This window comes from Muntiacus reevesi, chromosome 1, assembly GCF_963930625.1.
Source record: "Muntiacus reevesi chromosome 1, mMunRee1.1, whole genome shotgun sequence".
In the NCBI taxonomy this organism is placed as follows: domain Eukaryota; kingdom Metazoa; phylum Chordata; class Mammalia; order Artiodactyla; family Cervidae; genus Muntiacus; species Muntiacus reevesi.
Window position 1 is genome coordinate 74,303,256 of NC_089249.1, and position 22,487 is coordinate 74,325,742.

Consider the following 22,487-nt stretch of genomic DNA (forward strand, 5'->3'; position numbering starts at 1 on the left):
TACTCTTGGTAAAAATGCTATTGGTATATCTAAATTTTCTTCAATTCCTAAGTGAAATTGAGTGATAGCTACTGGGTGTTCAGTTTATCTGTTTACTTTGTCTTTAAGTGTTCTTGTTGGGTTGCTGAATTTTTCATGTTGTGATATTCTAGCCTCATACAATGACTTTAGTTGTTTTCCATTATTTTGTATAACTTGAAATCGGGCATCATTAAGTGCCTAAAGTCTTTTGGATTAGTGAGCAAGTTTACCATCAGTTTCGATTTTTATGGCAACTGATATCCTTAAAATTTATTTTTCTTCTGAGTCTTATTTGACTCATTTATAATTTTCAATAAAACTTTCCATCTCACTTTTATTTCAAATGACCTAAATGAGGTTGTATATAGTTTTCTCTTATTTTTATTCTTAATTATATCCATTAGCACCCACTTATTAAACCCCAGTGTTCTTTATTCGTGCAGTATCTTTTTTTATCATTCCTTCTAGTTTACTTTTTTATTTTATTTTTTTCAGAAAAGCTGTCTGTTTCTAAGTTTGTAGTTTCTATCATAGCATGTTTTAGTTTCTATTTTAATGATACAGTCTTTATACTTATTTCCTTTCTTCCTCATATTTTGATTCATTTTATGGTTCTTTTACTTGTTTCCTGAGTGTATGTCTAAGTTACATATTTTCAGTATTTCTTTTTCTCTACAAATACATTTTAAGCTATAAAATGATTATAATTCTACTTGGTTTCATAACACCAATATGGATTATAGACAAGGATAGATATTGCAAAGAATACATACTACCCCACAAAAAATATATAGTCAAAAGATTAAAAACATACAACAAGTAAGTTTACTACCTTGAAGAATTTTAAAATCATTTATAAATAAAATTAAGCAAAAAAAAAAGTTAGAGAGGAAAATAATTTGATTATTACACAAGAAACACTGTTGCATAGGTGAAAATAACCAAGCATCAGTTTTCAATTTTGAGGTTACTGAAACTGCAAGTCTCAGTAATGAAATAACTGAGCAAGGCAGAAAGAAATTTCTGATAGCAACCCCAAAATAATTAACAAAATCGTAAAAGACTTACTGTAAATTCAAACCATGCAGAAGATAAATTCTAAAGGAAAAATACCTAACTGTAGTTTTAATTTTTTGAAACATAGTATGATATGACTACTTCCTCCTTGCTCCACAAAATTTCGTTTGAGCCTAACCAGTTTTGACTAAGGGGCTTCCCAGGTAGCTTTAGTGGTAAAGAACTCACCTGCCAATGCAGGTGACTCTAGAGATGTGGGTTCAATCTCTGGATCAGGAAGATCCCCTAGCAGAGGGCATGGTAAACCACTCCAATATTCTTGTCTGGAGAATCCCTCGAGCAGAGGCACCTGGCAGGCTACAGTCCGTAGGGTCACACAGAGTTGGACACGACTGAAGCAACTTAGTATGCACACATTAATTTAGACCAAAAGTACTTACTGTTTGTGACCAGTCTCTTGTAAGAAGAAATCCCCCCTCCTCTGTTGCACTCTGGGGCTGTCCCACAATTACAGTCACAGATCCCTATTTTGTTAACCTTCTTGCCATAACTGAAAATTAACTGGAAACATGTTACAAGAAAGTGTAGCTTTAGACAATGTAATCATCCTAAGTATGGTGGGGGGAAATCACCTAGAACTGATTTTTGAAAACATTTGTATAAATACAGAGAAGTGTTCAATTTGCTACTATTGAAAACTCTGTAATCATCAGATGACCTTCCTGTATTTCCTCCAAAGAAGTCTAGTTACAATTTAATGATATTAAATTAAGCAGTGCCAATTTAATAAAATGTTAACCGAAGGTATAAAGTAACATCAATTCCTATTATAACTACAAACATTCAATAGTCAACCAACAGAAACTCATCTTTCAATGTGAACATGTTGTTCTTTCCTCAAAAGTGCAGGAAAAAGGAGAGAAGGCATCCAGGCTGTCCGATATGATCACACGGTTGGACTGTTTCTAACTTTATTCACCTTTTTAGCAGTTCTTTAATCTTCCAAGTCCACCCACACAGCCAACTCTTTCCTGTAGCTGATTTTAAGGAGGTTTATATATTTCAACTCTTTTCCTTCCAAATCTATTTCTAAAACTCAGTGGCATTTTCTCTGAGATCTCATTCTTTTTCAAGGAGATTTCCATTTAGATAACAATTCCACTCATGTGAATTTATGAAGCCAATGTTGCTCCAGGTAGCCACAGTACCAGGGTGCAGAAAGGTCTCCTTCTGTTCTAATCCAGGTTTTTCTTATCATCTCCCTTACATATTGTCAGATTATCTTCAGAATCTCCAAAATCTTAAACAATTATTTCTAAGAGCACCTTTGTGATGCTTCCATGATCTTACCAGTGAGTACATTTAGCACCTACTTTTTGAAAATACCTGTGAACAAGTTTCCTGGCAATAGCTTCTGTGGCCTCAGTCATTGAGTGTCCTGGGCCCTTATAGTCATAGCTAAACTGACCTGAAATGAGTCCACATGCTCAAAAGTAGTATACAGTATGCTCTGAGGCCTTCAAAGTGCTAATTCCAAATGAAAATTCATATTTTTTTCCTTACTTGTGATGTATCTTAAGGTTTTGAGTTATGCTAACTACATTTTAGAATAGTGTTATATAAGAAAATTATCTGCATGATGGAAATATTCTATTCTGTGATTTAATGGCACAATGTTTAGTTTAGTTTAATTTTGGAAAGAACAATCCTAGTGTTTAAACTGAAAATAATAGCTTTTCAGTTCTATCCACATCCCTATGGCTTTTTGTGTTTTAAATTTGTCCAGCTCACAGATAAGCTGAACTTTTCCCTCATGTCTGAATCCTGTAGACATTGTTGAGCCCAGGCTGAACACATTTACATGCTGCCTACAATGATTCATTTAAAGAGTCTGAAATCTCCATCACAGCACCCTACGCTTCTTTACCTAACTACCCAGTCCATGATAGCTTTATTCTATGGCTAAATGTTACTATTTCCTAATTCTTTGCACTGCTTCAAAGTACAGCAGAAGGTGAAGTGGCCATTGCATAGGCTGACTTCTCATTAGCCTGCGTACCCTTTCTCTGAGAATCTCCAGACAGGATAGCTGAATCTTCTTAACAGGCTCATGGAGGTTTTTGAGGGAAAATATTTGAATAGAATATTTAATACTTTTTTTAAATTCATATTAATTCAGCTCTTCCATGTATTTCTAATTTAAATTTTTCTTTCACTTCTACCCCATGGAATTTCTTTTTTGCTCTTCTTAGTTTATACCATAATATGTAGACCCACAGAGTAAGTCTTAGTTCATGTGGCACACACTTGTGTAGGCCTTCTTAACAGTTCATATAAATTTGGAAATGGCAACCCACTCCAGTACTATTGCTTGGAAAATCCCATGGATGTAAGAACCTGGTAGGTGGCAGTCCATGGGTTCACAAAGAGTTGGACATGACTGACCGACTTCACTCACTCACTCACTCACTCACTTTAGTAGGATTTTAAATTTTTTTTTCCATAATAATTTTAGGTTTAAAGAAAAGGTGTGAGATAGTTTGGAAAATTCTACCATTTCCCATAATATTAACACCCTACATAACTCTGGTAAATTTGCCAAAACTAATAAATTAACATTTGTACATTATCATTAAAGTACAAATTTGCTCAGACTTCACCAGTTTTACCACTATTTTTCCACTATTCTCCACAAGCCATTCCACATGAATACTGTAAAGACTCCTTTCAAATGGCTCATGCCTCCAAGACAAGGCCCTGCCTTTACTGGTGAAAAGTAGAATAAGAAGGTAGGAATGAAAAGGTGAAATTTTGCGTCCTATTGCTCCAAGTTCCTAATAATAGTTTCCTGTATTTAACAACACATATCCTAAAATTATACCCCTAAAGCATAGAAAACACACACCTTGAATCTAGAGGTAAGATTTCTGCAGACCTGAGGGCAACAAACGTCCGTCCACCGAAATACAGGTCAGCTGTTCAATGAGCTGTTATCTAATTGCTGCCTGAGGGCTGCTCCCGTGTGCAATCTTATACAGTCTGAGTGGTGGTCACGATACCTGAGGATGCTAAACCAGGCAGAGGAACCTGAAGCAAACGAGTAGGCCATGATATTACTGTTTTTTCTTTTTTTTTTTTTAATGCTTTAATATTAACCAAACAATGAACGTTAACAGTGCATCTAAAAAAGACAAGAATACTTTGATTTACTTGCTTATGCATTTGCTCATTTATTGAGCAAGCCTTCTGCTTGCACCCATAACAGTCCTTTACTGTCTTTTCACCAATGAAATTGTCGTCGCCTATCCAATCTTATCCAAAACCTGGAAATAAGTTTGTGGATCATTTTGGCTCAGAAACCTGATTGGCTTAATTTTGTTTAGGATTCATGGATTCTTAAAGTTGTAAAGAATCTTAAAGTTGATTTGTAAGAAACATTTTTCCAGCAAAAATTTACCTGCCTCTCCAGTCATTTGGACACAGAAAGACAAGCTTCTGAAATAGACTGATTGGCAAACCCATTGTATTTTTGCCTTATTGGCCCTTCCATCCACATCACATGTTTTTGGATTTCACTTTTTCTGATGTTATTTTTATAGATTTACTGCTTTTTTGCTGTTGTCTATTTTTAGGTGGCTCCTGTGGTAAGGAACCCAACTGCCAGTGCAAGAGATCCCGGAGATACAGGTTCAGTCCTCGGATTGGGAGATCCCCTGGAGGAGGAAATGGCAACCTACTCCAGTATTCTCATCTGAAAAATCACATGAACAGAGGAGTCTGGTAGGCTACAGTCCACAGGGCCACACAGAGTCAGACATGACTAAAGCAACTTAGCACACACACATGAATGGGCTGAACACACACATCCCATCTTTTTTTAAAACTAGATTTTGCAGTAGAGCTGATTTACAGTGTTGTGTTTAATTTCTGCTCTACAACAAAGTGACTCAGCTATACATATGTATATATTCTTTTCCATTATGGTTTACCACAAGGTATTCAATAGAGTTCTCTGTATTATGCAGAAAGAAATTTTTATCTATTCATCCTATATGTATTAGTATAGATCTGTTAATTCCATACTCCCCATATCTTTTAAGAGTTATATAATAAGATTCATCTAATTCTTGTATCTGAATATAGCAGATGTATGTCCAGAAATATCTGGATTTCAAACTCTAAGAGCCAAGTTATATTTTATTGTTTTCTTGCATCCATTGTTGAGGGCTTCCCTGATAGCTCAGTTGGTAAACAATCTGCCTGCAATGCAGGAGAACCCAGTTTGATTCCTGAGACAGGAAGATCTGCTGGAGAAAGAATAAGCTACCCACTTCAGTATTCTTCGGCTTCCCTTGTGGCTCAGCTGGTAAAGAATCTGCATGCAATGGAGGATACCTAGGTTCTTTCCGTGGGTTGGGAAGAACCCCTGGAAAAGGGAAAGGCTACCCACTCTAATAGTCTGGCCTGGAGAATTCCATAGAGCACAAATAGTTGGACATAACTGAGAAACTTTCAATGAAACAATAAATTCAATTGTTGAGGAAACAACTATCATTCTATTTATTACTATTTGTAGGCAACTTTTTCTCTCCAAAGATTTTTATCTTTTATTTTCCATTCTTTGTTTTATGGAAGTATAGTTGACATATAAAGTTTTATTACTTTAAAGTGTAGAATTCAGTGATTTGACGTTTTTACACATTATGAAATGATCATCATAGTAAATCTAGTTCCCATTCATCACCATCTGAAGTTATTACAATATTATTGATTATATTCCCTATTCTGTGTATTATACCCCCAATGACTTTATCCATTCACCCACCAGTGAAAGTTAAATCAATGGCTTCCCTAGTGACTCAGTTGGTAAAGAATCTGCCTACAATGTGGGAGACCTGGGTTCGATCCCTGAGTTGGGAAGATCCCCTGGAGAAGGGAATGGCTAATGGCTACCCACTCTAGTATTCTGGCCTGCATAATTCCATGGACTGTATAGTATATGCAGCTGCAATAAGTCAGCCATGACTGATCAACTTTCACTTTCATATCTTGGCTTGTGTAAGTAATGCTGTAATAAACGTTGGTGTAAATATATCTTTTCACATTACTGTTTTCATTTTCTTCAGGTAAGTACCAAGAAGTGGGTTCCTGGATTCTATGGTAGTTCTATTTTTGAACAACTTCCATACTGCTTTCCATAGTGGCTGCACAGATTTACATTCTTATCAACAGAGAATGGATTTTTTCCTCTACATCCTTATCAACACTTGCTTTATTTTAGTTTGGATTTTGTCTTTTTAATAATAGCCATTCTAAGAGTTGTAAGGTGATATCTCGTGGGTTTTGATTTGCCTTTCTGTAATGATTAGAGATGTTGAGCACTGTTTCATGTGCCTGTTAACCAAAAATGAAAATGTCTGTTCAAGTTTTCTGCCCATTTTCCAGTCATATTGTTTTTTATTTTGTTGTATGTGTTCTTTCTATATTATAGATATTAACCCCTTATCAGATATATGATTTGACAATACCTTATTCAGTTAATATGTTGTTTTTTGTTTTGTTTTGTTGATAGTTTCCTTCACTTGTCCAAAAGCTTTTTAGTGTGATGTAGTCTTCTTTATTTTTGTTTTTATTGAGGAGATAGATTTTAAAAAATGCTGCTAAGATCTATGTTAAAGACCTGACTCCTGATGCTTTCTTCTAAGAGTTTTATGGTTTCAGGTTTTACATTCACATCTTTAATTCATCGTGAGCTTACTTTTGTAGTGGTGTATGATAATGGTCCAGATTCACTCTTTGCATGTAGTTGTCCGGTTTTCCAACACTAGTTATTGAAGAGATTGCCTTTTCCCATTGTATATTATTGATCCCTTTGCCATGGATTAATTGACCATATATGCATAAGCTTATTTATGGGAGTTCTGTACCTTTGTACCTTTGATTTATCTGTCTGTTCTTGTGCAAGTACCATACTATTTGATACATAGCTTTGTAGTATGGTCTGAAGTCAAGATGCATGATGCCTTCAGTTTTGTTCTTCTTTCTGAAGTTTGCCTTTGCTATTCAGAACTTTTTGTGATTTCATACAATTTTTTATTCAGTACTATTTATTCCGTTTCTGTGGAAAGTGGTATTAGCATTTAACAGAGATTGCATTGAATCTATAAATTGCTCTGGGTAGTTTGAACTTTTTAATGCTATTAATTCTTCTAATGCATATACAAGCTATTTTTTTTCCATTTATAGGCATGCACACACATAGGCATGCTAAGTCGCTTCAGTCATATCTTTGCAACTCTATGGACTATAGCCTGCCAGGCTCCTCTGTCCATGAAATTCTACAGACAAGAATACTGGAGTGCGTTGCCATGCCCTCCTCCAAGGGATCTTCCTAGCCCAGGGATCAAACCCATGTCTCTTGCATCTCCTACATTGTCAGGCAAGCTCTTTATCAGTAGCACCACCTGGGAAGCCCATTTATAAGCATACTTTGTTTTATTATGCTTTGCTTTTGTTGTGCTTCCAGATACTGCATTCTTTACACATTGAAAATCTGTGGCCACTCTGCACAGCACAATGCTATCAGCATCATTTTTCTAACATTTTCTCACTTTGTGTCTGTGCCACATTTATTTATTCTCAAATGTTTCAAGCTCTCTGACTCTGATAAAAAGGTTATGAATTGCTGAAGACTCAGATAGTAGTTATCAATTTTTAGGAACAAAGTGTGTTAAATTAAGATATGTACATTTTTTTAAACAAATAATGCTACTGCATATTTAATAGATTACCATATAGTATAAACATAACTATTACATGGACAAGAAAACAAACAAAAAAAATTATGTCACTGGCTTTATTGCTCTATTTGTTTTATTGAGGTGTTTTAGAACTGAACTTACAGTGTCTCCTAGGTATGCTTCCATTCGTTCATATTTTTGTAGTTGGAAAAGATGTTTGAAGGATTTCAGTTATTTTAAATTTATTGAGACTTGCTTTGTGGCCCAACATGTAACCTTTATGGGGAACATCCAGGTGTACTTGAAACGAGTATATATTCTGATTTTGGATGAAGTGTCCTGTGTATATGTATTAACTCAATCTAGCTAAAATGCCATATAAAGTCAGTGTTCCCTTACTGATTTTCTGTCTAGATGATTTATTCATCACTTTAAGTTGAGTATTAAATCCTATACTATTATTTGTTAATGTCAATTTCTCTTTTTTGGTCTGTCAAAGGTGCTCTATACATTTAGGCATTCCTATACTTGGTACATAAATGTTTACAAGTATTTAATTCTCTTGGAGGATTGATCCCTTTATCATTATGTAATACTCTTTTTTGTCTCTTACTATAACTTTTGTTTTAAAGTATATTTGTCTGATGTAGCTATTACTACCCTGGCTTTTTAAACATTTTTACTTTATATTTTAATATAGTTAATTAACAATGTTGTACTAGGTTCAGGTTGCTGTACATCATTTTCATGAAATATCTTTTTTCCATCCCTCATTTTCAGCCTATGTGTGTCTTTAAAGTCAAAGTAAATCTTGTAGGTAGTATATATTTGCATCATTTTCTTTTTAACCCAATACGCAACCCTCAGTCTTTTGATTGGAGCACTTGATAGGTATCTTTATGGCCATTGCATTGAACTCTTTATCTAGCAAATCACTTAACTCCATTTTTCTTTTTCTGAGGTGTCTGTTTTATTTGTTTAGAACATATTCCTTTGTCTTTTCATTTTGCTCAACTGTCGACACTTTTTCTATATATTAGGTAGATCAACTGTGTCATCTGGTCTTGAAGAAGAGGCCTTATTTAGCAAGGCTTCTGTGGGAAGAGCAGTCCGGTCTAGTCACAGAACCAGGCACCCCAAAGCTGCACTCTGTGAGGTCCATGGGTGCCCGCCTGTTGTGGTGTGGTGTGGTTTCTGTAGATGGGCTGGTGGCAAGAGCTGTCCTTGATGCGGCTGGCTGTGCAGCATAGCTATGACTGCTGTGGGTGCACTGGTAGGCAGTGCTGGCCCAGCAGGGCACGAGTTGCCCTGGAGGAGCACCTGTCCTGTCCTAAGCCTTCCACTAGGTGCAATGGGGCAGGAGCCACTTTTGATGGGTACAGGTTCTGGCTCAGGCTGCCTGTTTGGTGTGTTAAGAGGAGCTACTTTGGAGGGGCACCAGAGCTAGCCATGGCTGCCTTCTGGGTGTGATAGGGTGGTAGCCCCTGTAGAAAATCACTAGCTGGGTAGGTGTATTGGGCAGTGTGGATTCACAAGAAATTGCTAGGACCTATGGTGATTCATGTTGAGGTTCGACAGAAAATAGCAAAATTCTGTAAAACAATTATCCTTCAATAAAAAATAATTTTTTTAAAGCTCAAAAAACAAACAAACAAAAAATGCTAGGACCAAGTGACGAGTGCTAGCAAGGTTGGCCACAAATGTCAGAAAGACACCCACCAGAGTTAGGTCAAGTAGATAAAGAGAGAATTTTCTAAAATGGTGCCAACTAGCACTTTGGTTCCCAGTTATTGCTGTTCAGTTGTTCAGTCATGTCCGACTGTGAGCCCATGGACTGGAGCATGCCAGGATTCCCTGTCCTTCACTAATTCCCAGAATTTGTTCAAATTCATGTCCATTAAGTGAGTGGTGTCATCCAGCTATTTCATCCCCTGCCACCCCCTTCTCCTCCTGCCCTCAATCTTTCCCACCATCAGGGTCTTTTCCAGTGAGTTGGCTCTTTGCATCAGGTGGTCAAAATATTGAAGCTTTAGCTTCAACATCAGTCCTTCCAGTGAATATTCAGGGTTGATTTCCTTTAGGATTGACTGGTTTTATCTCTTTGCAGTTCAAGGGACTTTTAAGAGTCTTCTCCAGCACCATCAATTCTTTCGCTCTCAGCTTTCTTTATAGTCCAACTTTTACATGCATACATGATTACTGGAAAAAATATAGTTTTGACTATACGGACCTTTGTCTGTAAAATGATGTCTCTGCTTTTTAAAATATTGTCTAACTCTGTCATAGCTTTTCTTTCAAGAAATGAGTGTCTTTTAACTTCTTGGCTGTAGTCACCATCTGTAGCAGTTTGGAGCCCAAGAGAGTAAAGTCTGTCACTGTTTCCATTGTTTCCCCATCTATTTACCATTAAGTGATGGGAACAGATGCCATGATCTTCGTTTTTTGAATGCTGAGTTTTAAGCCAGTTTTTTCACTCTCCTTTTTCAACTTTATCAAGAGGCTTTTTAGTTCCTTTTTGCTTTCTGCCATGAGGGTGCTGTCATCTGCATATCTGAGGCTATTGATATTTCTCCCAACAAAAGAGCCCACATTCATTAGACAATCACCACTTATTTCTCCTTTACCCCAGAACCCTATTAAGTAATAATCTTCTTTCTGCATCTATGGATTTATCAGTTCTATATATTCCATATATATGGAATGAGACTGTATATGTCTTTTTGTATCTGGCTTCTTTCATTTAGCATGTTCTTGAGGTACATTCACTTAGTATCAGATATCATGCTTCCATTCCTTTTTAGGGTTGAATATCATTCCACTGCAGGTATATATGCCATATTTTGTTTATCCACTTACTCATTAACGGACACGTGGATTATTTCTTCCTACTCATCATTGTGAATAATGCTACTGTGAGCATACCTGTACAAATATTTGTTTGAAAATCTGTTTTCCATTGCTAGGGGGACATATCTAGAGGGGGAACTCCTGGGTCAAATAGTTAATATTTAACTTTTTGAGGAACTACCAAACTGTGTTCAATAGCAGCTGTATCATTTTACATTTCTACCAGCAATGTATGAGGATTGAAACTTCAAGTAGATGATAGATGGATAGATGTTAGATAGATAGACAGATAGGCAGATGACACCCACCTGGAGGGTAGAAAGTGAAGAACTGAAGAGCCTCTTGATGAAATTGAAAGAGGAAAGTGAAAAATCTGGCCTAAAACTCAACATTCAAAAAATGAAGATCATGTCATATGGTCCCATTACTTTATGACAAATAGATATGGAAACAGTGACAGACTTTATTTTCTTGGGCTCCAAAATCACAGCAGATGGTGACTGGAGTCATGAAATTAAGACATTTGCTCCTTGGAAGAAAAGCTGTGACCAACCTAGATAGCATATTAAAAAGCAGAGACATTACTTTGCCAATGAAGGTCTGTATGGTTTTTTCAGTAGTCATGTATGGATGTGAGAGTTGAACTATAAAGAAAGCTGAGCTCCAAAGAATTGATACTTTCGAACTGTGGTGTTGGAAAACATCCTCGAGAGTCCCTTGGACTGAAAAGAGATCCAACCAGGCCATCCTGAAGGAAATCAGTCCTGAATATTCATTGGAAGGATTGATGCAGAAGCTGAAGCTCCAGTACTTTGGCCACTTGAGGCTAAGAATTGAATCATTGGAAAAGACCCTGATGCTGGGAAAGACTGAAGGCAGGAGAAGGGGATGACAGAGGCTGAGATAGTTGGGTGTCCTCATTGACTCGATGGACGTGAGTTTGAGGAAGATTCCAGAAACTGGTGATAGGCAGGGAAGCCTGGCATGCTACAGTTCATGGGGTTGCAAAGAGTTGGACATGACTGAGTGACTGAACTGAACTGAACTGAGATAGATACTACATTAGAAGTTGTTGTTGTTGTTGTTGGTTAGTCACCAAATCCTGTCTGACTCTTTTGTGACTCCATCGACTATAACCTGCCAGGCTCCTCTGTCCATGGGATTTCCCAGGCAAGAATACTGGGATTTCCTGCAAGTATAGAATGGGTTGCCATTTTCTTCTCCAGGGGTTCTTCCTGACCCAGGAGTCAAACCTGGGTCCCCTGAATTGAAGGAAGTTTCCTTAAGCTGAACCACCATGGAAGCCCATATGAGAAGTAAAAATGAATAAGTTTTTTAAAATATATATCTTAACATAAGGAAAATAAACTATTAAAATATATCTTTAATTTAAAGTTCGAAAACTACAATGATAATAGGGGCTTTGTAGCCTTGAAGCTTTTAAAATATTTTTGCAATTCCTCTGACTTAATAGTAGGCAACTATATTTTCATATCTGCTTCCAAATATAATGCAATATTATATGTCAGATAGTATCTTGAAAGCAATGAACACTAAAATAATATTTTGGTATTGTTATAAGAATAGCTTTTAACCCATGGATCCTCTGAATGGGTGTCAGAAATCTGCAGATATCCAAAAACATACTCTGAAAACAACTCACCTATATCTAGTACTTCTTAAAGCAGTATGTAAGGGTAACATACCTTCTTTCTAAATTAGAATTTTTCTAAAAAGATACATTCTCCTAAATAGGTATCTCATTACCCTGAGATAACCAAAGGCAGAATAAGTATTTGATTCTTACCGTGTATTTACCAATGTACAAGAGAATACGTTGTTTATATAGGTTCCTGGGTGACCAATGGATTAGTTTCTGCATTATTGAAAATTCATGAATTTCAGCATGTTGGAAATGTTTGAATCTGTCCTAAGCATTGTTTCTCTTGAGACTTAGAATGATGGGATCCTTTTCAAGCCAGTTGTGTATGAATCCTTTCAACATACATTTATCACTGAGCTTCCACTTAACCTTCTGGCATGACAAAATTGTTACAGACCCTTGTAGACAAAATTGTTACAGACCCTTCCTGCTCTGAACTAGAAATTATCTGTTTCTCCAAAGTGCTCTGGTTCCTTTTGGTGGGAAAGTATTATGTGGAAGCCACAACCTTGCCTTTGTTTCTGGGTTTTTTAAGTGGTCAGAATGTTTTTTTTCTTCCTATTAATGAGTTTATATCTATATCTTCAAGTTTAGAGCTACAGAGGTTTACTCATCTATCTCACATCAACTTGCCTTCTCCTACACAGAAAATCCTGGTTCCCAATAAATCAACGCAATTGTGTACTCACCTAATCCTACTGTACACTATATACTATCCACTTGTCCCATTATACAGTATTTCTCAGTAGCCTATACACACATGATAGTCAAAACAAATACCTCCAACAACATGATTATGGAAAACAATTTAAGATTTGTTTTCTGTCCTTAGGTTATATATTTTGGGGATAAAAAAATTGAACTTTAGAGCAGCTTGAAACAGTACTTAACTTGTGGTATGTTATCAGCTTAATAAGTGATTATGTTCCTTGCTGCCATTTGCTCTCAATTTTTAGAAACTGAAAGTCCTGTTTGATATATTTATAATACTGCAACATGTCTACATGGAGCAAAGCATCCTGAATGTCAGAGTAAGGAGCTCAAGAAAGTCTTTTTCCAAATATTGATGATAATACTGGACAAAATTTTTAAAATCATCCACTTCAAAAATCTGGGAAATGACCAAAAGCATAGAACAGATTGAGAAGTGCTTATTCTAGAACTACCTGAACCTCAGCAGGAATAACGAGGGCAATATAACATGGGACTGTTCCCTTCCTTTGCTTGATTTGGTGATGCCATAGATTGAGAGTCAGCAGTCTTGCTGTCACCATAAGGATACACCTGATTCAGATCTCTATAGAGAGGCCCATGCCCAGAGAGCATGCAGAGAACAGCAGCGTTGGTGGCTAAAATCAAAGGTCAATACTACAGCTGCCTGAGGCTGCAATGCTGGTTGAAGCAAAGAAGAGCCCAATCAACATTTAATAGACACCTGGGAAATGGGAGATTTGGAAACTGCACTAAGGAGCGACCAAAGAGGACCACAGTTAACCACTTTTCCCTGGCCAGACGCGACACCCAGCACAAAGGACCAGTAGAAACCATGCCAGATTTGCAAACTGCTGGAGTAGTAAGTGAGTTAAATAGTAAATGTGGGCTGGAAGTCCACAAACATCCCCTCAGCAAAAGGTGTGTTACTGGTTAAAGTTAAAAGCACACCTGCTGACTAATCACTGTTTACCAATTAGCTATACTGATATAGAAGTGACTCCTAGGAAACCAGGAGAAAAAGAAAAACGAAAGAAAGACAGGAGGGTAAAGAGGAGAGGAGAGAAATGGAGGGAACGTAGGAGGAAGAGAGGGAGGAGGGGGGAAGAAGGGAAGAAAAGAGATCTATTTTTAAATTTATCTTTTAATTGGAGGATAATTGGTGGCCCAGAGAGTGAAGAATCTGCTTGCAGTGCGGGAGACCTGGGTTCGATCCCTGGGTTGGGCAACCCCTGGAGAAGGGCATGGCAGCCCACTCCAGTACTCTTGCCTAGAAAATCCCCATGGACAGAGGAGCCTGGCAGGCTACAGTCCACGGAGTCGCGAAGAGTTGGGTATGGCCGAGTGACTAAGCGCACAGAACACAACTGCTTATACGTTGTGTGAGCTTCCGCTGTACAACGCGATTCAGCCATAATCATATATGACTCCCTCCCTCTTGAGCCTCTCTCCCCTCGCACTCCCCCCAACGAGGCAATCACGGAGCGCCAGGCTTGACTGCCTGTGTTACACAGCCTCTCCCAGTAGCTATATATTTTCCTCATGGTAGTGTCTGTATGTTAATGCTACTCTCCCCTTGCTCCCCACACCCTGCTGTGTCCACATGTCTGTTTTCTACATCTGCATCTCTATTCCTGCCCCGCAAATAGGTTCATCTGCACCATTTTTCTAGATTCCACCATTTTTCTAGATTCCACATGTATGCATTAACTTGCTATGTTTGTTTTACTCTTTCTGACTTACTTCACTCTTTTTAACAGGCTCTAGGCTCATCCACCTCACTACGACTGACTCAAATTCTTTCCTTTTTATTTCTGAGTAATATTTCACTTGCAATGAGATCTATTTTCTTTAAGGAGACATCAGTGGCTACAAACTGCAAGGCAGCCAAAATTGACAGAATTAGCCCAAGCATGTAAATAAAGAAATAAACAAAAAATAACACGAATCAAAAAGAAACAATAATGGTGATTTTATTAAAAGAACCTCAAACTAGGAACAAACCAATAGTCAAACAGTGGATGGATAACACACACACACACACACACACACACACACACACACACACACACACACATATATAATTTCATGTATGAATATCATATTCATCCATGGAATTCTGTTGAGCATATTGAACAATAAAAAAGGATAGACTACTTGTGCACTGATAAGCAACATAGATGACACAACCATAAGCTAGGTGGGAAAAAATGACAGCTACAAAGAGTATATGCAGTTTGGTCCATTTTAATAAAATTACAGAAAGGACAAATCTAAACAACTAGAGTAAGACATAGCATTAGCTGCAATAATACATAGTTGGTAATGGTTTAAGTGCAAATAGGTTTGAGGAGTATTGGGATAATGGAAATGTTTCATATCTTGATTGTGATCATGTTTACATAGGTTTATATATTTTTCAAAATAATGGGCATGTACGTCTAAAATAGATGCATTTTATTGTATATAAATTATCCATCCATTAAGTTAATTCAATTTTTGAAATGAAGCAGAAAAAAAAAAAATGTGACCAGTAAAAAGAACACAGGTTAAGAAAGCAAACTTTGTAACTTCAAGAAAGTAGGGATAACCTTGGTTGTTTCCTCCCCCACCAGTTTATAAGTTGAATGACTGTCTCATATTCAGGGCTTAACAAATATTACTTGATTAGTGAATGAAATCTTTCCTGGTGGCTCAGATGGTAAAGAATCTGCCTGCAATGCAGGAGATCTAGATTCAATCCCTGGGTTGGGAAGATCCCCTGGAGAAGGGAATGGCAACCCACTCCAGTATTTTTGCCTGGAGAATCCCATGGTCAGGGGAGCCTGATGGGCCACAGTCTGTGGGATCACAAAGAGTTGAATGTGACTCAGTGACCTACACTCACGCAGTGAGTGAAACATAAAGGAACCAACATCTAGGCAAGGGTATTTCAGAACCACTCTCTGGGGGACTTGTCTTCCATATACATCCTTTGCTTTGATCCTATCCTCATCCCTCTTGCTCTTACCTTAACCATTCAGTGATACATTTGGCCCACTGCCCTTCATACATGGCCTGCACTCTCTCTCCTTGTGTTTGGAATACGTTTGAAAGAGCCAACCAAATGTATGTAGAAAATAAGTGTGACAAAGGACAAAGTTATATTTTTTCTGTAAGAGTTCAGATAGAAAGTGAGGTAGCTAAAGAAGTATGGAATTTCTTGCCCACATTAAAAAAGGAAAAAAAAAACATTTAAACAAGAAGGGAACCATCAGAGTTTCAAATAACAACAATGATGTCAGGAATGACTATAATGAGAAGTCTGTCAATGTGACAACAAATCCAACTTGGATAAGATTTGTTTTGGTTTGATTTTCATTGAGCACTTTGCATGTAAGAAAGTCAACTTTGTCATTGACCATTGTCCCAAAGGAGCTTAAATATTAGAAGATGAACAAAGACCTAAGTAGCTGTAATTCAGGGAAAGAAGTAATGTATACTTGTAGCAAAACACAGTTGAAGTACTATCTGAATTCAGACCAGGGAGAGACTCTTTCCTACTTACAGATCAGGGAAGCCTTCTGGAGGATATGGCATCAGAAATGGGCTTTGAAGGTTGAGTAACTATTAAGAAAATTGAGATTACAAGGAAGGTATTCCATTCAGAGTTACAGAAACTAAATTACCTTGCATTAACAAATTATTATAAAGTAGAAGCAGGGAAAAAAATAAATGGAGAAGAGAAAGAGTGGCATCACTATGTTGTCCTAGGCTTCTGGGCTGTTGGGTTCCCATTCAGATTGGTGAAGAATCTCATGGGATGTCTTGATATGAACTGTGAAATAGAGAAATTGGGAGAAATTCTAAACAAGATGGAAATAGTGATTGAGGAATGGGGAGAGGTCAAGGGATGAAAGCTAAGAGAAGTAAAAATGAAATGGAATATAAAATAAGAAATTGGAAAAAGAAGAGGAAATACAAAAAACTCACCAGTGCTTCCTAACCCATAATGCAAGGATCATCAAAATCATTAGGGGCACTATCACTGCCAATGATATCAAATTCATGGAAAGATGATGCCCTGTGAATATTAGAGAGACACCTAGATTTTATAATGAACCCGCTGCCAGTTTTGCTCCATCTATTGACTTGCCAACCTTAGCATAAGAACGAGGCATGCATGCGTGCTTAGTCAATTCAGTCGTGTCTGACTCTCTGCGACCCAATGGACCACTGCCCACCAGGCTCCTCTGTCCATGGGATTCTCCAGGCAAGAATACTGGAGTGGGTTGCCATTTCCTTCTCCAGGGATAAAGTAGGAACTGAGTGAAGTGAAATCACTCAGTCGTGTCCGACTCTTTGCAACCCCATGGACTGTAGCCTACCAGGCTCCTCCATCCATGGGATTTTCCAGGCAAGAGTACTGGAGTGGGTTGCCATTTCCTTCTCCAGAACTAGGCGTATTTAGTCACTTTATTCTAATACTTGCTTGGGAAGGATTCTTCATCTCCCCACAAATCTCTTATATCTGAGTGTCCCTCATACTCCATTTCTGCATTTCTAAAATCACCTCTATTATTTCCTTATTAATATCTCTCTCACTTAGTTCTGGCATCATGAAACTCTCTTCTGCCCTGACTTCTAGGCTCAGGAATCACCTTTGCACACTTAAAAATTCCATCTTACTTTCCCCAGTAGAGAAAGATGTCCTGGCAAGAAAAATCAGTTGCCTCCTCAGCATCCACATGCACGATCACGTGAAGATCCCATCAACGTTGGGCAGAACATCACCCTGCTGAGTTCCTGGCTGCTCCTGTTCACCCTGCATCCACATCACCAAAACAGGCTTTGTGTAGAAGCCAGAGACATGGCAAGCTAGCAGTAGCTGACTTGACCCAAGGATGGGGCTACTGGTCAGTCAAGCCTCTGGTGTCACTGGAAAAGGCATTAAAAATATTCATATGAGGATCCTAACAGACAGTTTAGGGGAAAAACATCCACATTAAAGTTCCTCTAGGAACTTTTGCCCAGCAACCCCTATCCCTCTTAAACCATCCCTTCCTAATTTCGAAAGGAATGGTGGAAAGGAGCAAGACTTATATAGAAAGATCTTAGAAAAGGGGGCTGTACCAACCTTGCCTCTGGACATACATCTTCCCTGGATCAAGGAGACCCAAGAGAAATTGGGGACAGATGTTGCTGATGAGTTTATGCACTGTTTCCTTCATGCCTTCATACTGATTGATTAGATCACAGACACTCTTACCCTCTGGAGATAGTACCCATGACATGTTTTGGAAACTCAAGAAATCTGATCCTTGATTAGCTGCCTGAAAAAGCCCTTTTGTGCTTTCCCTAGAATGCAGCTCGCAGCCAACTTTCACCTGTAGTTCAAAGAGATCTGGGAAGAGGAAGGAAGAAGAAAGAGAGATTAATGAAGAAAATGAGAGAAACTATATGGGAACCTGAGACTGTATTTAAAAAGTGGAGATGCGATAACCCTATATGCAAAACAGAAAAAGAGACACAGAAGTACAGAACAGACTTTTGAACTCTGGGGGAGAACGTGAGGGTGGGATGTTTTGAAAGAACAGCATGTATATTATCTATGGTGAAACAGACCACCAGCCCAGGTGGGATGCATGAGTCAAGTGCTCGGGCCTGGTGCACTGGGAGGACCCTGAGGAGTCGGGTGGAGAGGGAGGTGGGAGGGGGGATCGGGATGGGGAATACGTGTAACTATATGGCTGATTATATTCATGTCAGTGTATGACAGAACCCACTGAAATGTTGTGAAGTGATTGGCCTCCAACTAATAAAATAATATTTAAAAAAAAAAAAAAGTGGAGATGGTTTGTTAAGTGCGTAAGGGTGAGCCAATGATATATTCAGTCAGGAACAAGGAAGAGAAGAATTGGTGGAATTGGGAAAAGGGCATAAGGGAGAAATGCCAAGAACTGAGGTTTTGATTTGAATAAGTTGGAGGGTAAATGATAAGTGAGGTTCACGGTATAGATTGAGGGAGGGTGAAGAGGAACTCCTGTGAGGGAGGTAAGAGTACAACATTCCTAGGTGCATGAAATGAATCATGGTTGTTGGACTATGGACGTAGACTTAAACTGAGTGGGAGAAGAGATCACATTTTGAGGGAGTCAGGCACAGAGTGGGCCAGTTGTGTGCCTCTGGGTTTTAAGCCATAGAAGGGAGAACACTGAGGAAAGATAAAAAAGCACAAGAAAAACAGAAGTCTGGAAGAAGCAAGAGCGTAGGAAATCTTGAATAGTCAACATCTGGAGTAACCCCCGAGAGATTTATACATGAAGATTTTTATGATGGAATAGAAAAAATAGAAATGGTCCAGAAAAGTGTTTGTTTCTAGGAAGAGAACCCTTAATTGAATGGATTGAACTTACATTCAAATTTCAGTTGAATAGCATAATCTTGAATCTCCCAAGTTAATCCAATCAAATATACATGGAATAACAGCTCCAGGTCTATCATCTCCTCATTGCTGAAGTTGCCCTTTGACAGGTACAGAAAAATTACTACCCCTGTTTCACTCCCCCCAGCTGTGAGTCTGCAACTCATCCAGCCAACCAGAGCCCTGATTCTGTACCCCTGAATGGTTGGCAAAGGATGAGACCTGGATAAGATATAATGAGATGTAGTCCTGGACTCCTATGTTGGTAGATGGTCAGGTAGTTTAAGGAAAAGTGAGGCAAACAGAAAGGATAGAAGATGGAGATTCAACCAGTTAACAGAGAGAGAGAAAAGTTGCAATTAGCCTAAAGATGACATTTTCCTGACCCAGAGCCCCAAGCTCTCCACCTTCCTTTGAAAGAGTAAACTGAATCTAGAGACAGAAATTCTCAGATTGTAAGCACTCTGGTACCCTTAGAATCCAGATCCATCTTGGGATGGTCCACTACACTTTAACCACATCCACTTGATTAATGACAGACAGACATTCTTACTATCTACATTGTCCCTGGCTGAGAGGAGAAAAGCTAGCAAAGCAAGGTACAGAAAGAGCATGCCATTTGCAGATGCTTCTCTCTCTCTCTCTGTTCTCAGGAAACCTCCCCATTGTATCTTCACTCTAACTTCCTTCTTCTATCAACTGGAAGTTCTCCCCACCAATCACTGACTATAATAAAATTGCTGTTTCACTCAACCTTGGGCCTCCTACTCAATCTCTCATCTCCCTTCAAGCTCTGACCTGAGATTATTCTCTGCTGCCTGAATTCTAGCCATTCTCCTCACCACTAGTCTTCATTCTGTGTTCTTTCACTCAACTGCTGTGGACAAAATTGTATGTGACACTGAAAGGTTATGTCCCCTCTCTGGGACGTTCATCTTATCTTTCAAATGAAGAACAGAAACTGCACTGTTTCCCCAGGTCCTGCCTGTTTTAACAGATCACAATTCTTCCAGTTTCTCCACTCAATTATGTTTAAGTTCCATCATGTTTCCTCTTCTAGGCATCAATTCTACTCTTCTCCTTTCAAAAAACCTCAAAGTATTCTCTTTTTCATTCACTTCTACTTCTTCCACATTTCTCATTTATTTTTTTATTTTTGCTGACTTATTTATAAACTGAATTTCATGGATGGAGGAGCCTGGTGGGCTACAGTCCATGGGGTCACAAAGAGTCGGACATGACTGAACGACTTCACTTTCCTTTCTTTTTTATAAATTGTAAAACATAATTTCTCAGATCTTCTATGCTTTCACCATACAATTGTATACAGTTTTCCATTATACTTAGAGTTGATGTTGTAGCCACCCAGAGTGTATTCTACCATGAAACATATAAAGAATAAGGTTTCCTCTTTCTGATTTCACTTCAATCTGTATAACACACTCTAAGTCCATCCATGCCTCTACAAATGACCAAATAGCGTTCATTTTTATGGTTGAGAAATATTCCATTGAATGTATGCACCACATCTTCTTTATCCATTTGCAGAGCAGGAATAGAGATGCAGATATTGAGGCTGAACATATGGACATAGGGTGGGGAAGGAGTTAGGATGAGTTGGGAGATGTGATTGACATATATACATTATTATGGCTAAAATCGATAGCTAGTAGTAACCTGCTGTATAGCATGAGGAGCTCAGCTTGGCACTCTGTGGTGACCTCGAGTGGTGGGAAGTGTGGGTAATATGATATATGTATGCAAATAGCTGATTCAATTGGTTTTAGAACAGAAACTAACACAACATTGTAAAGCAGCTATACTCCAATTTAAAAAATAAAAAAGAAGAAGCCTTTCTATTGAGTTTAATTCATATACTCACTCACCAAAAAAAATCACTCAACAAATGTTTAGTACCAAGTGTTTTAGGCACAAGAATGTACAGAGATGGACAATGCATTCACACCTATAAAGAAACTTTAAACTACAGAAATGTATAAAACCAAAATTAAAACTCTTTGTTATGACTGCCATTTCATTGGCTAGAATTCCAGAAACAAGCTTATTCAGAACAATAGTTTTGTGGTTTTAGGAACCTATAGCTGATACAATGCTATATTTTCATTAAACTTTCCCCCAGGGCCTAGAGAAAAAACATAATTCTCCCATTCTTTTGTAATTGGGTCAGGACCATGTGACTGATTCTGTCAATGGGATGTGCTGTGCTAGAGATGTAAGCCTTTTTTAGGCCCTACCACATAAACTGTTACATCTGACCATTTTGCCATGCAGTGCCAGCCTGAAGATCATCTGTTCCATGTGGAAGAGATATAAGCAAGGAACAGCTTCCTGGTCTCCATGGAGTTTGCCAGAATGAAAACTATATTTTGCTGTGTTTAGCCTGTAAGGTTCTCAAGTTTGCAACTGCAGTACAATCTAATTATGCTTGTCAATATTATTGAACCCAGTAACTACTATCCTTTCCTACCTCCTGAATTCAAATCCAAATGAGATAAACATAAAGAGCATTTGAAATATGGATCAAATTGTCACCTTCACTTCTGATAAATCTTCTAGATGATTTCCCTTAACTGTATAATCCAAGTAATGTTGCTGGTATTGAAAACCGAATAAGGTAGACTGCTTTACTCCTATAAATGGATTATTTGTGTCCCCCCCAAATTCACATGTTGAAACCCCTACCCCCAAGGTGGTTATACTTGGAGATGATGACTCTAAGAAAGTAATTAGAGTTAAATGAGATCTTAGGAGTGGGGTCTTATATGAAAAGACACAGAGTGTGTTCACTTACTGAGTAAAGGTCATTTGAAGACATATCAAGGAGGTGGCTATCTACAAGCAAGCCAGAAAGAGAACCTTGGCAAGAAATCAAGTTCTCTTGTATTGCTAGTCTCAAGAACTGTGAGAAAGTTTGTCTGTGGTTGAAGTCACCCAGGTTGTGTTTTTCCTCTGCAGCCCAGGCAGACTAATACCCTTACCTGGTCCAAGAAGTGCTAGAAAACCTCTAAGCAACCCCTCCCCAAGGGTCTGGTCAAATCAAGGGATGGAGGAGGAGACCGGAACT

General features: G+C 38.2%; 1 pseudogene; it reads right to left on the reverse strand.

Annotated features, from left to right (window-relative positions):
• Positions 1-16,776: 16,776 nt before the first annotated feature.
• Positions 16,777-20,016, reverse strand: LOC136174157 (T-cell surface glycoprotein CD1c-like; annotated as a pseudogene).
• Between the last annotated feature and the right edge of the window lie 2,471 nt (positions 20,017-22,487).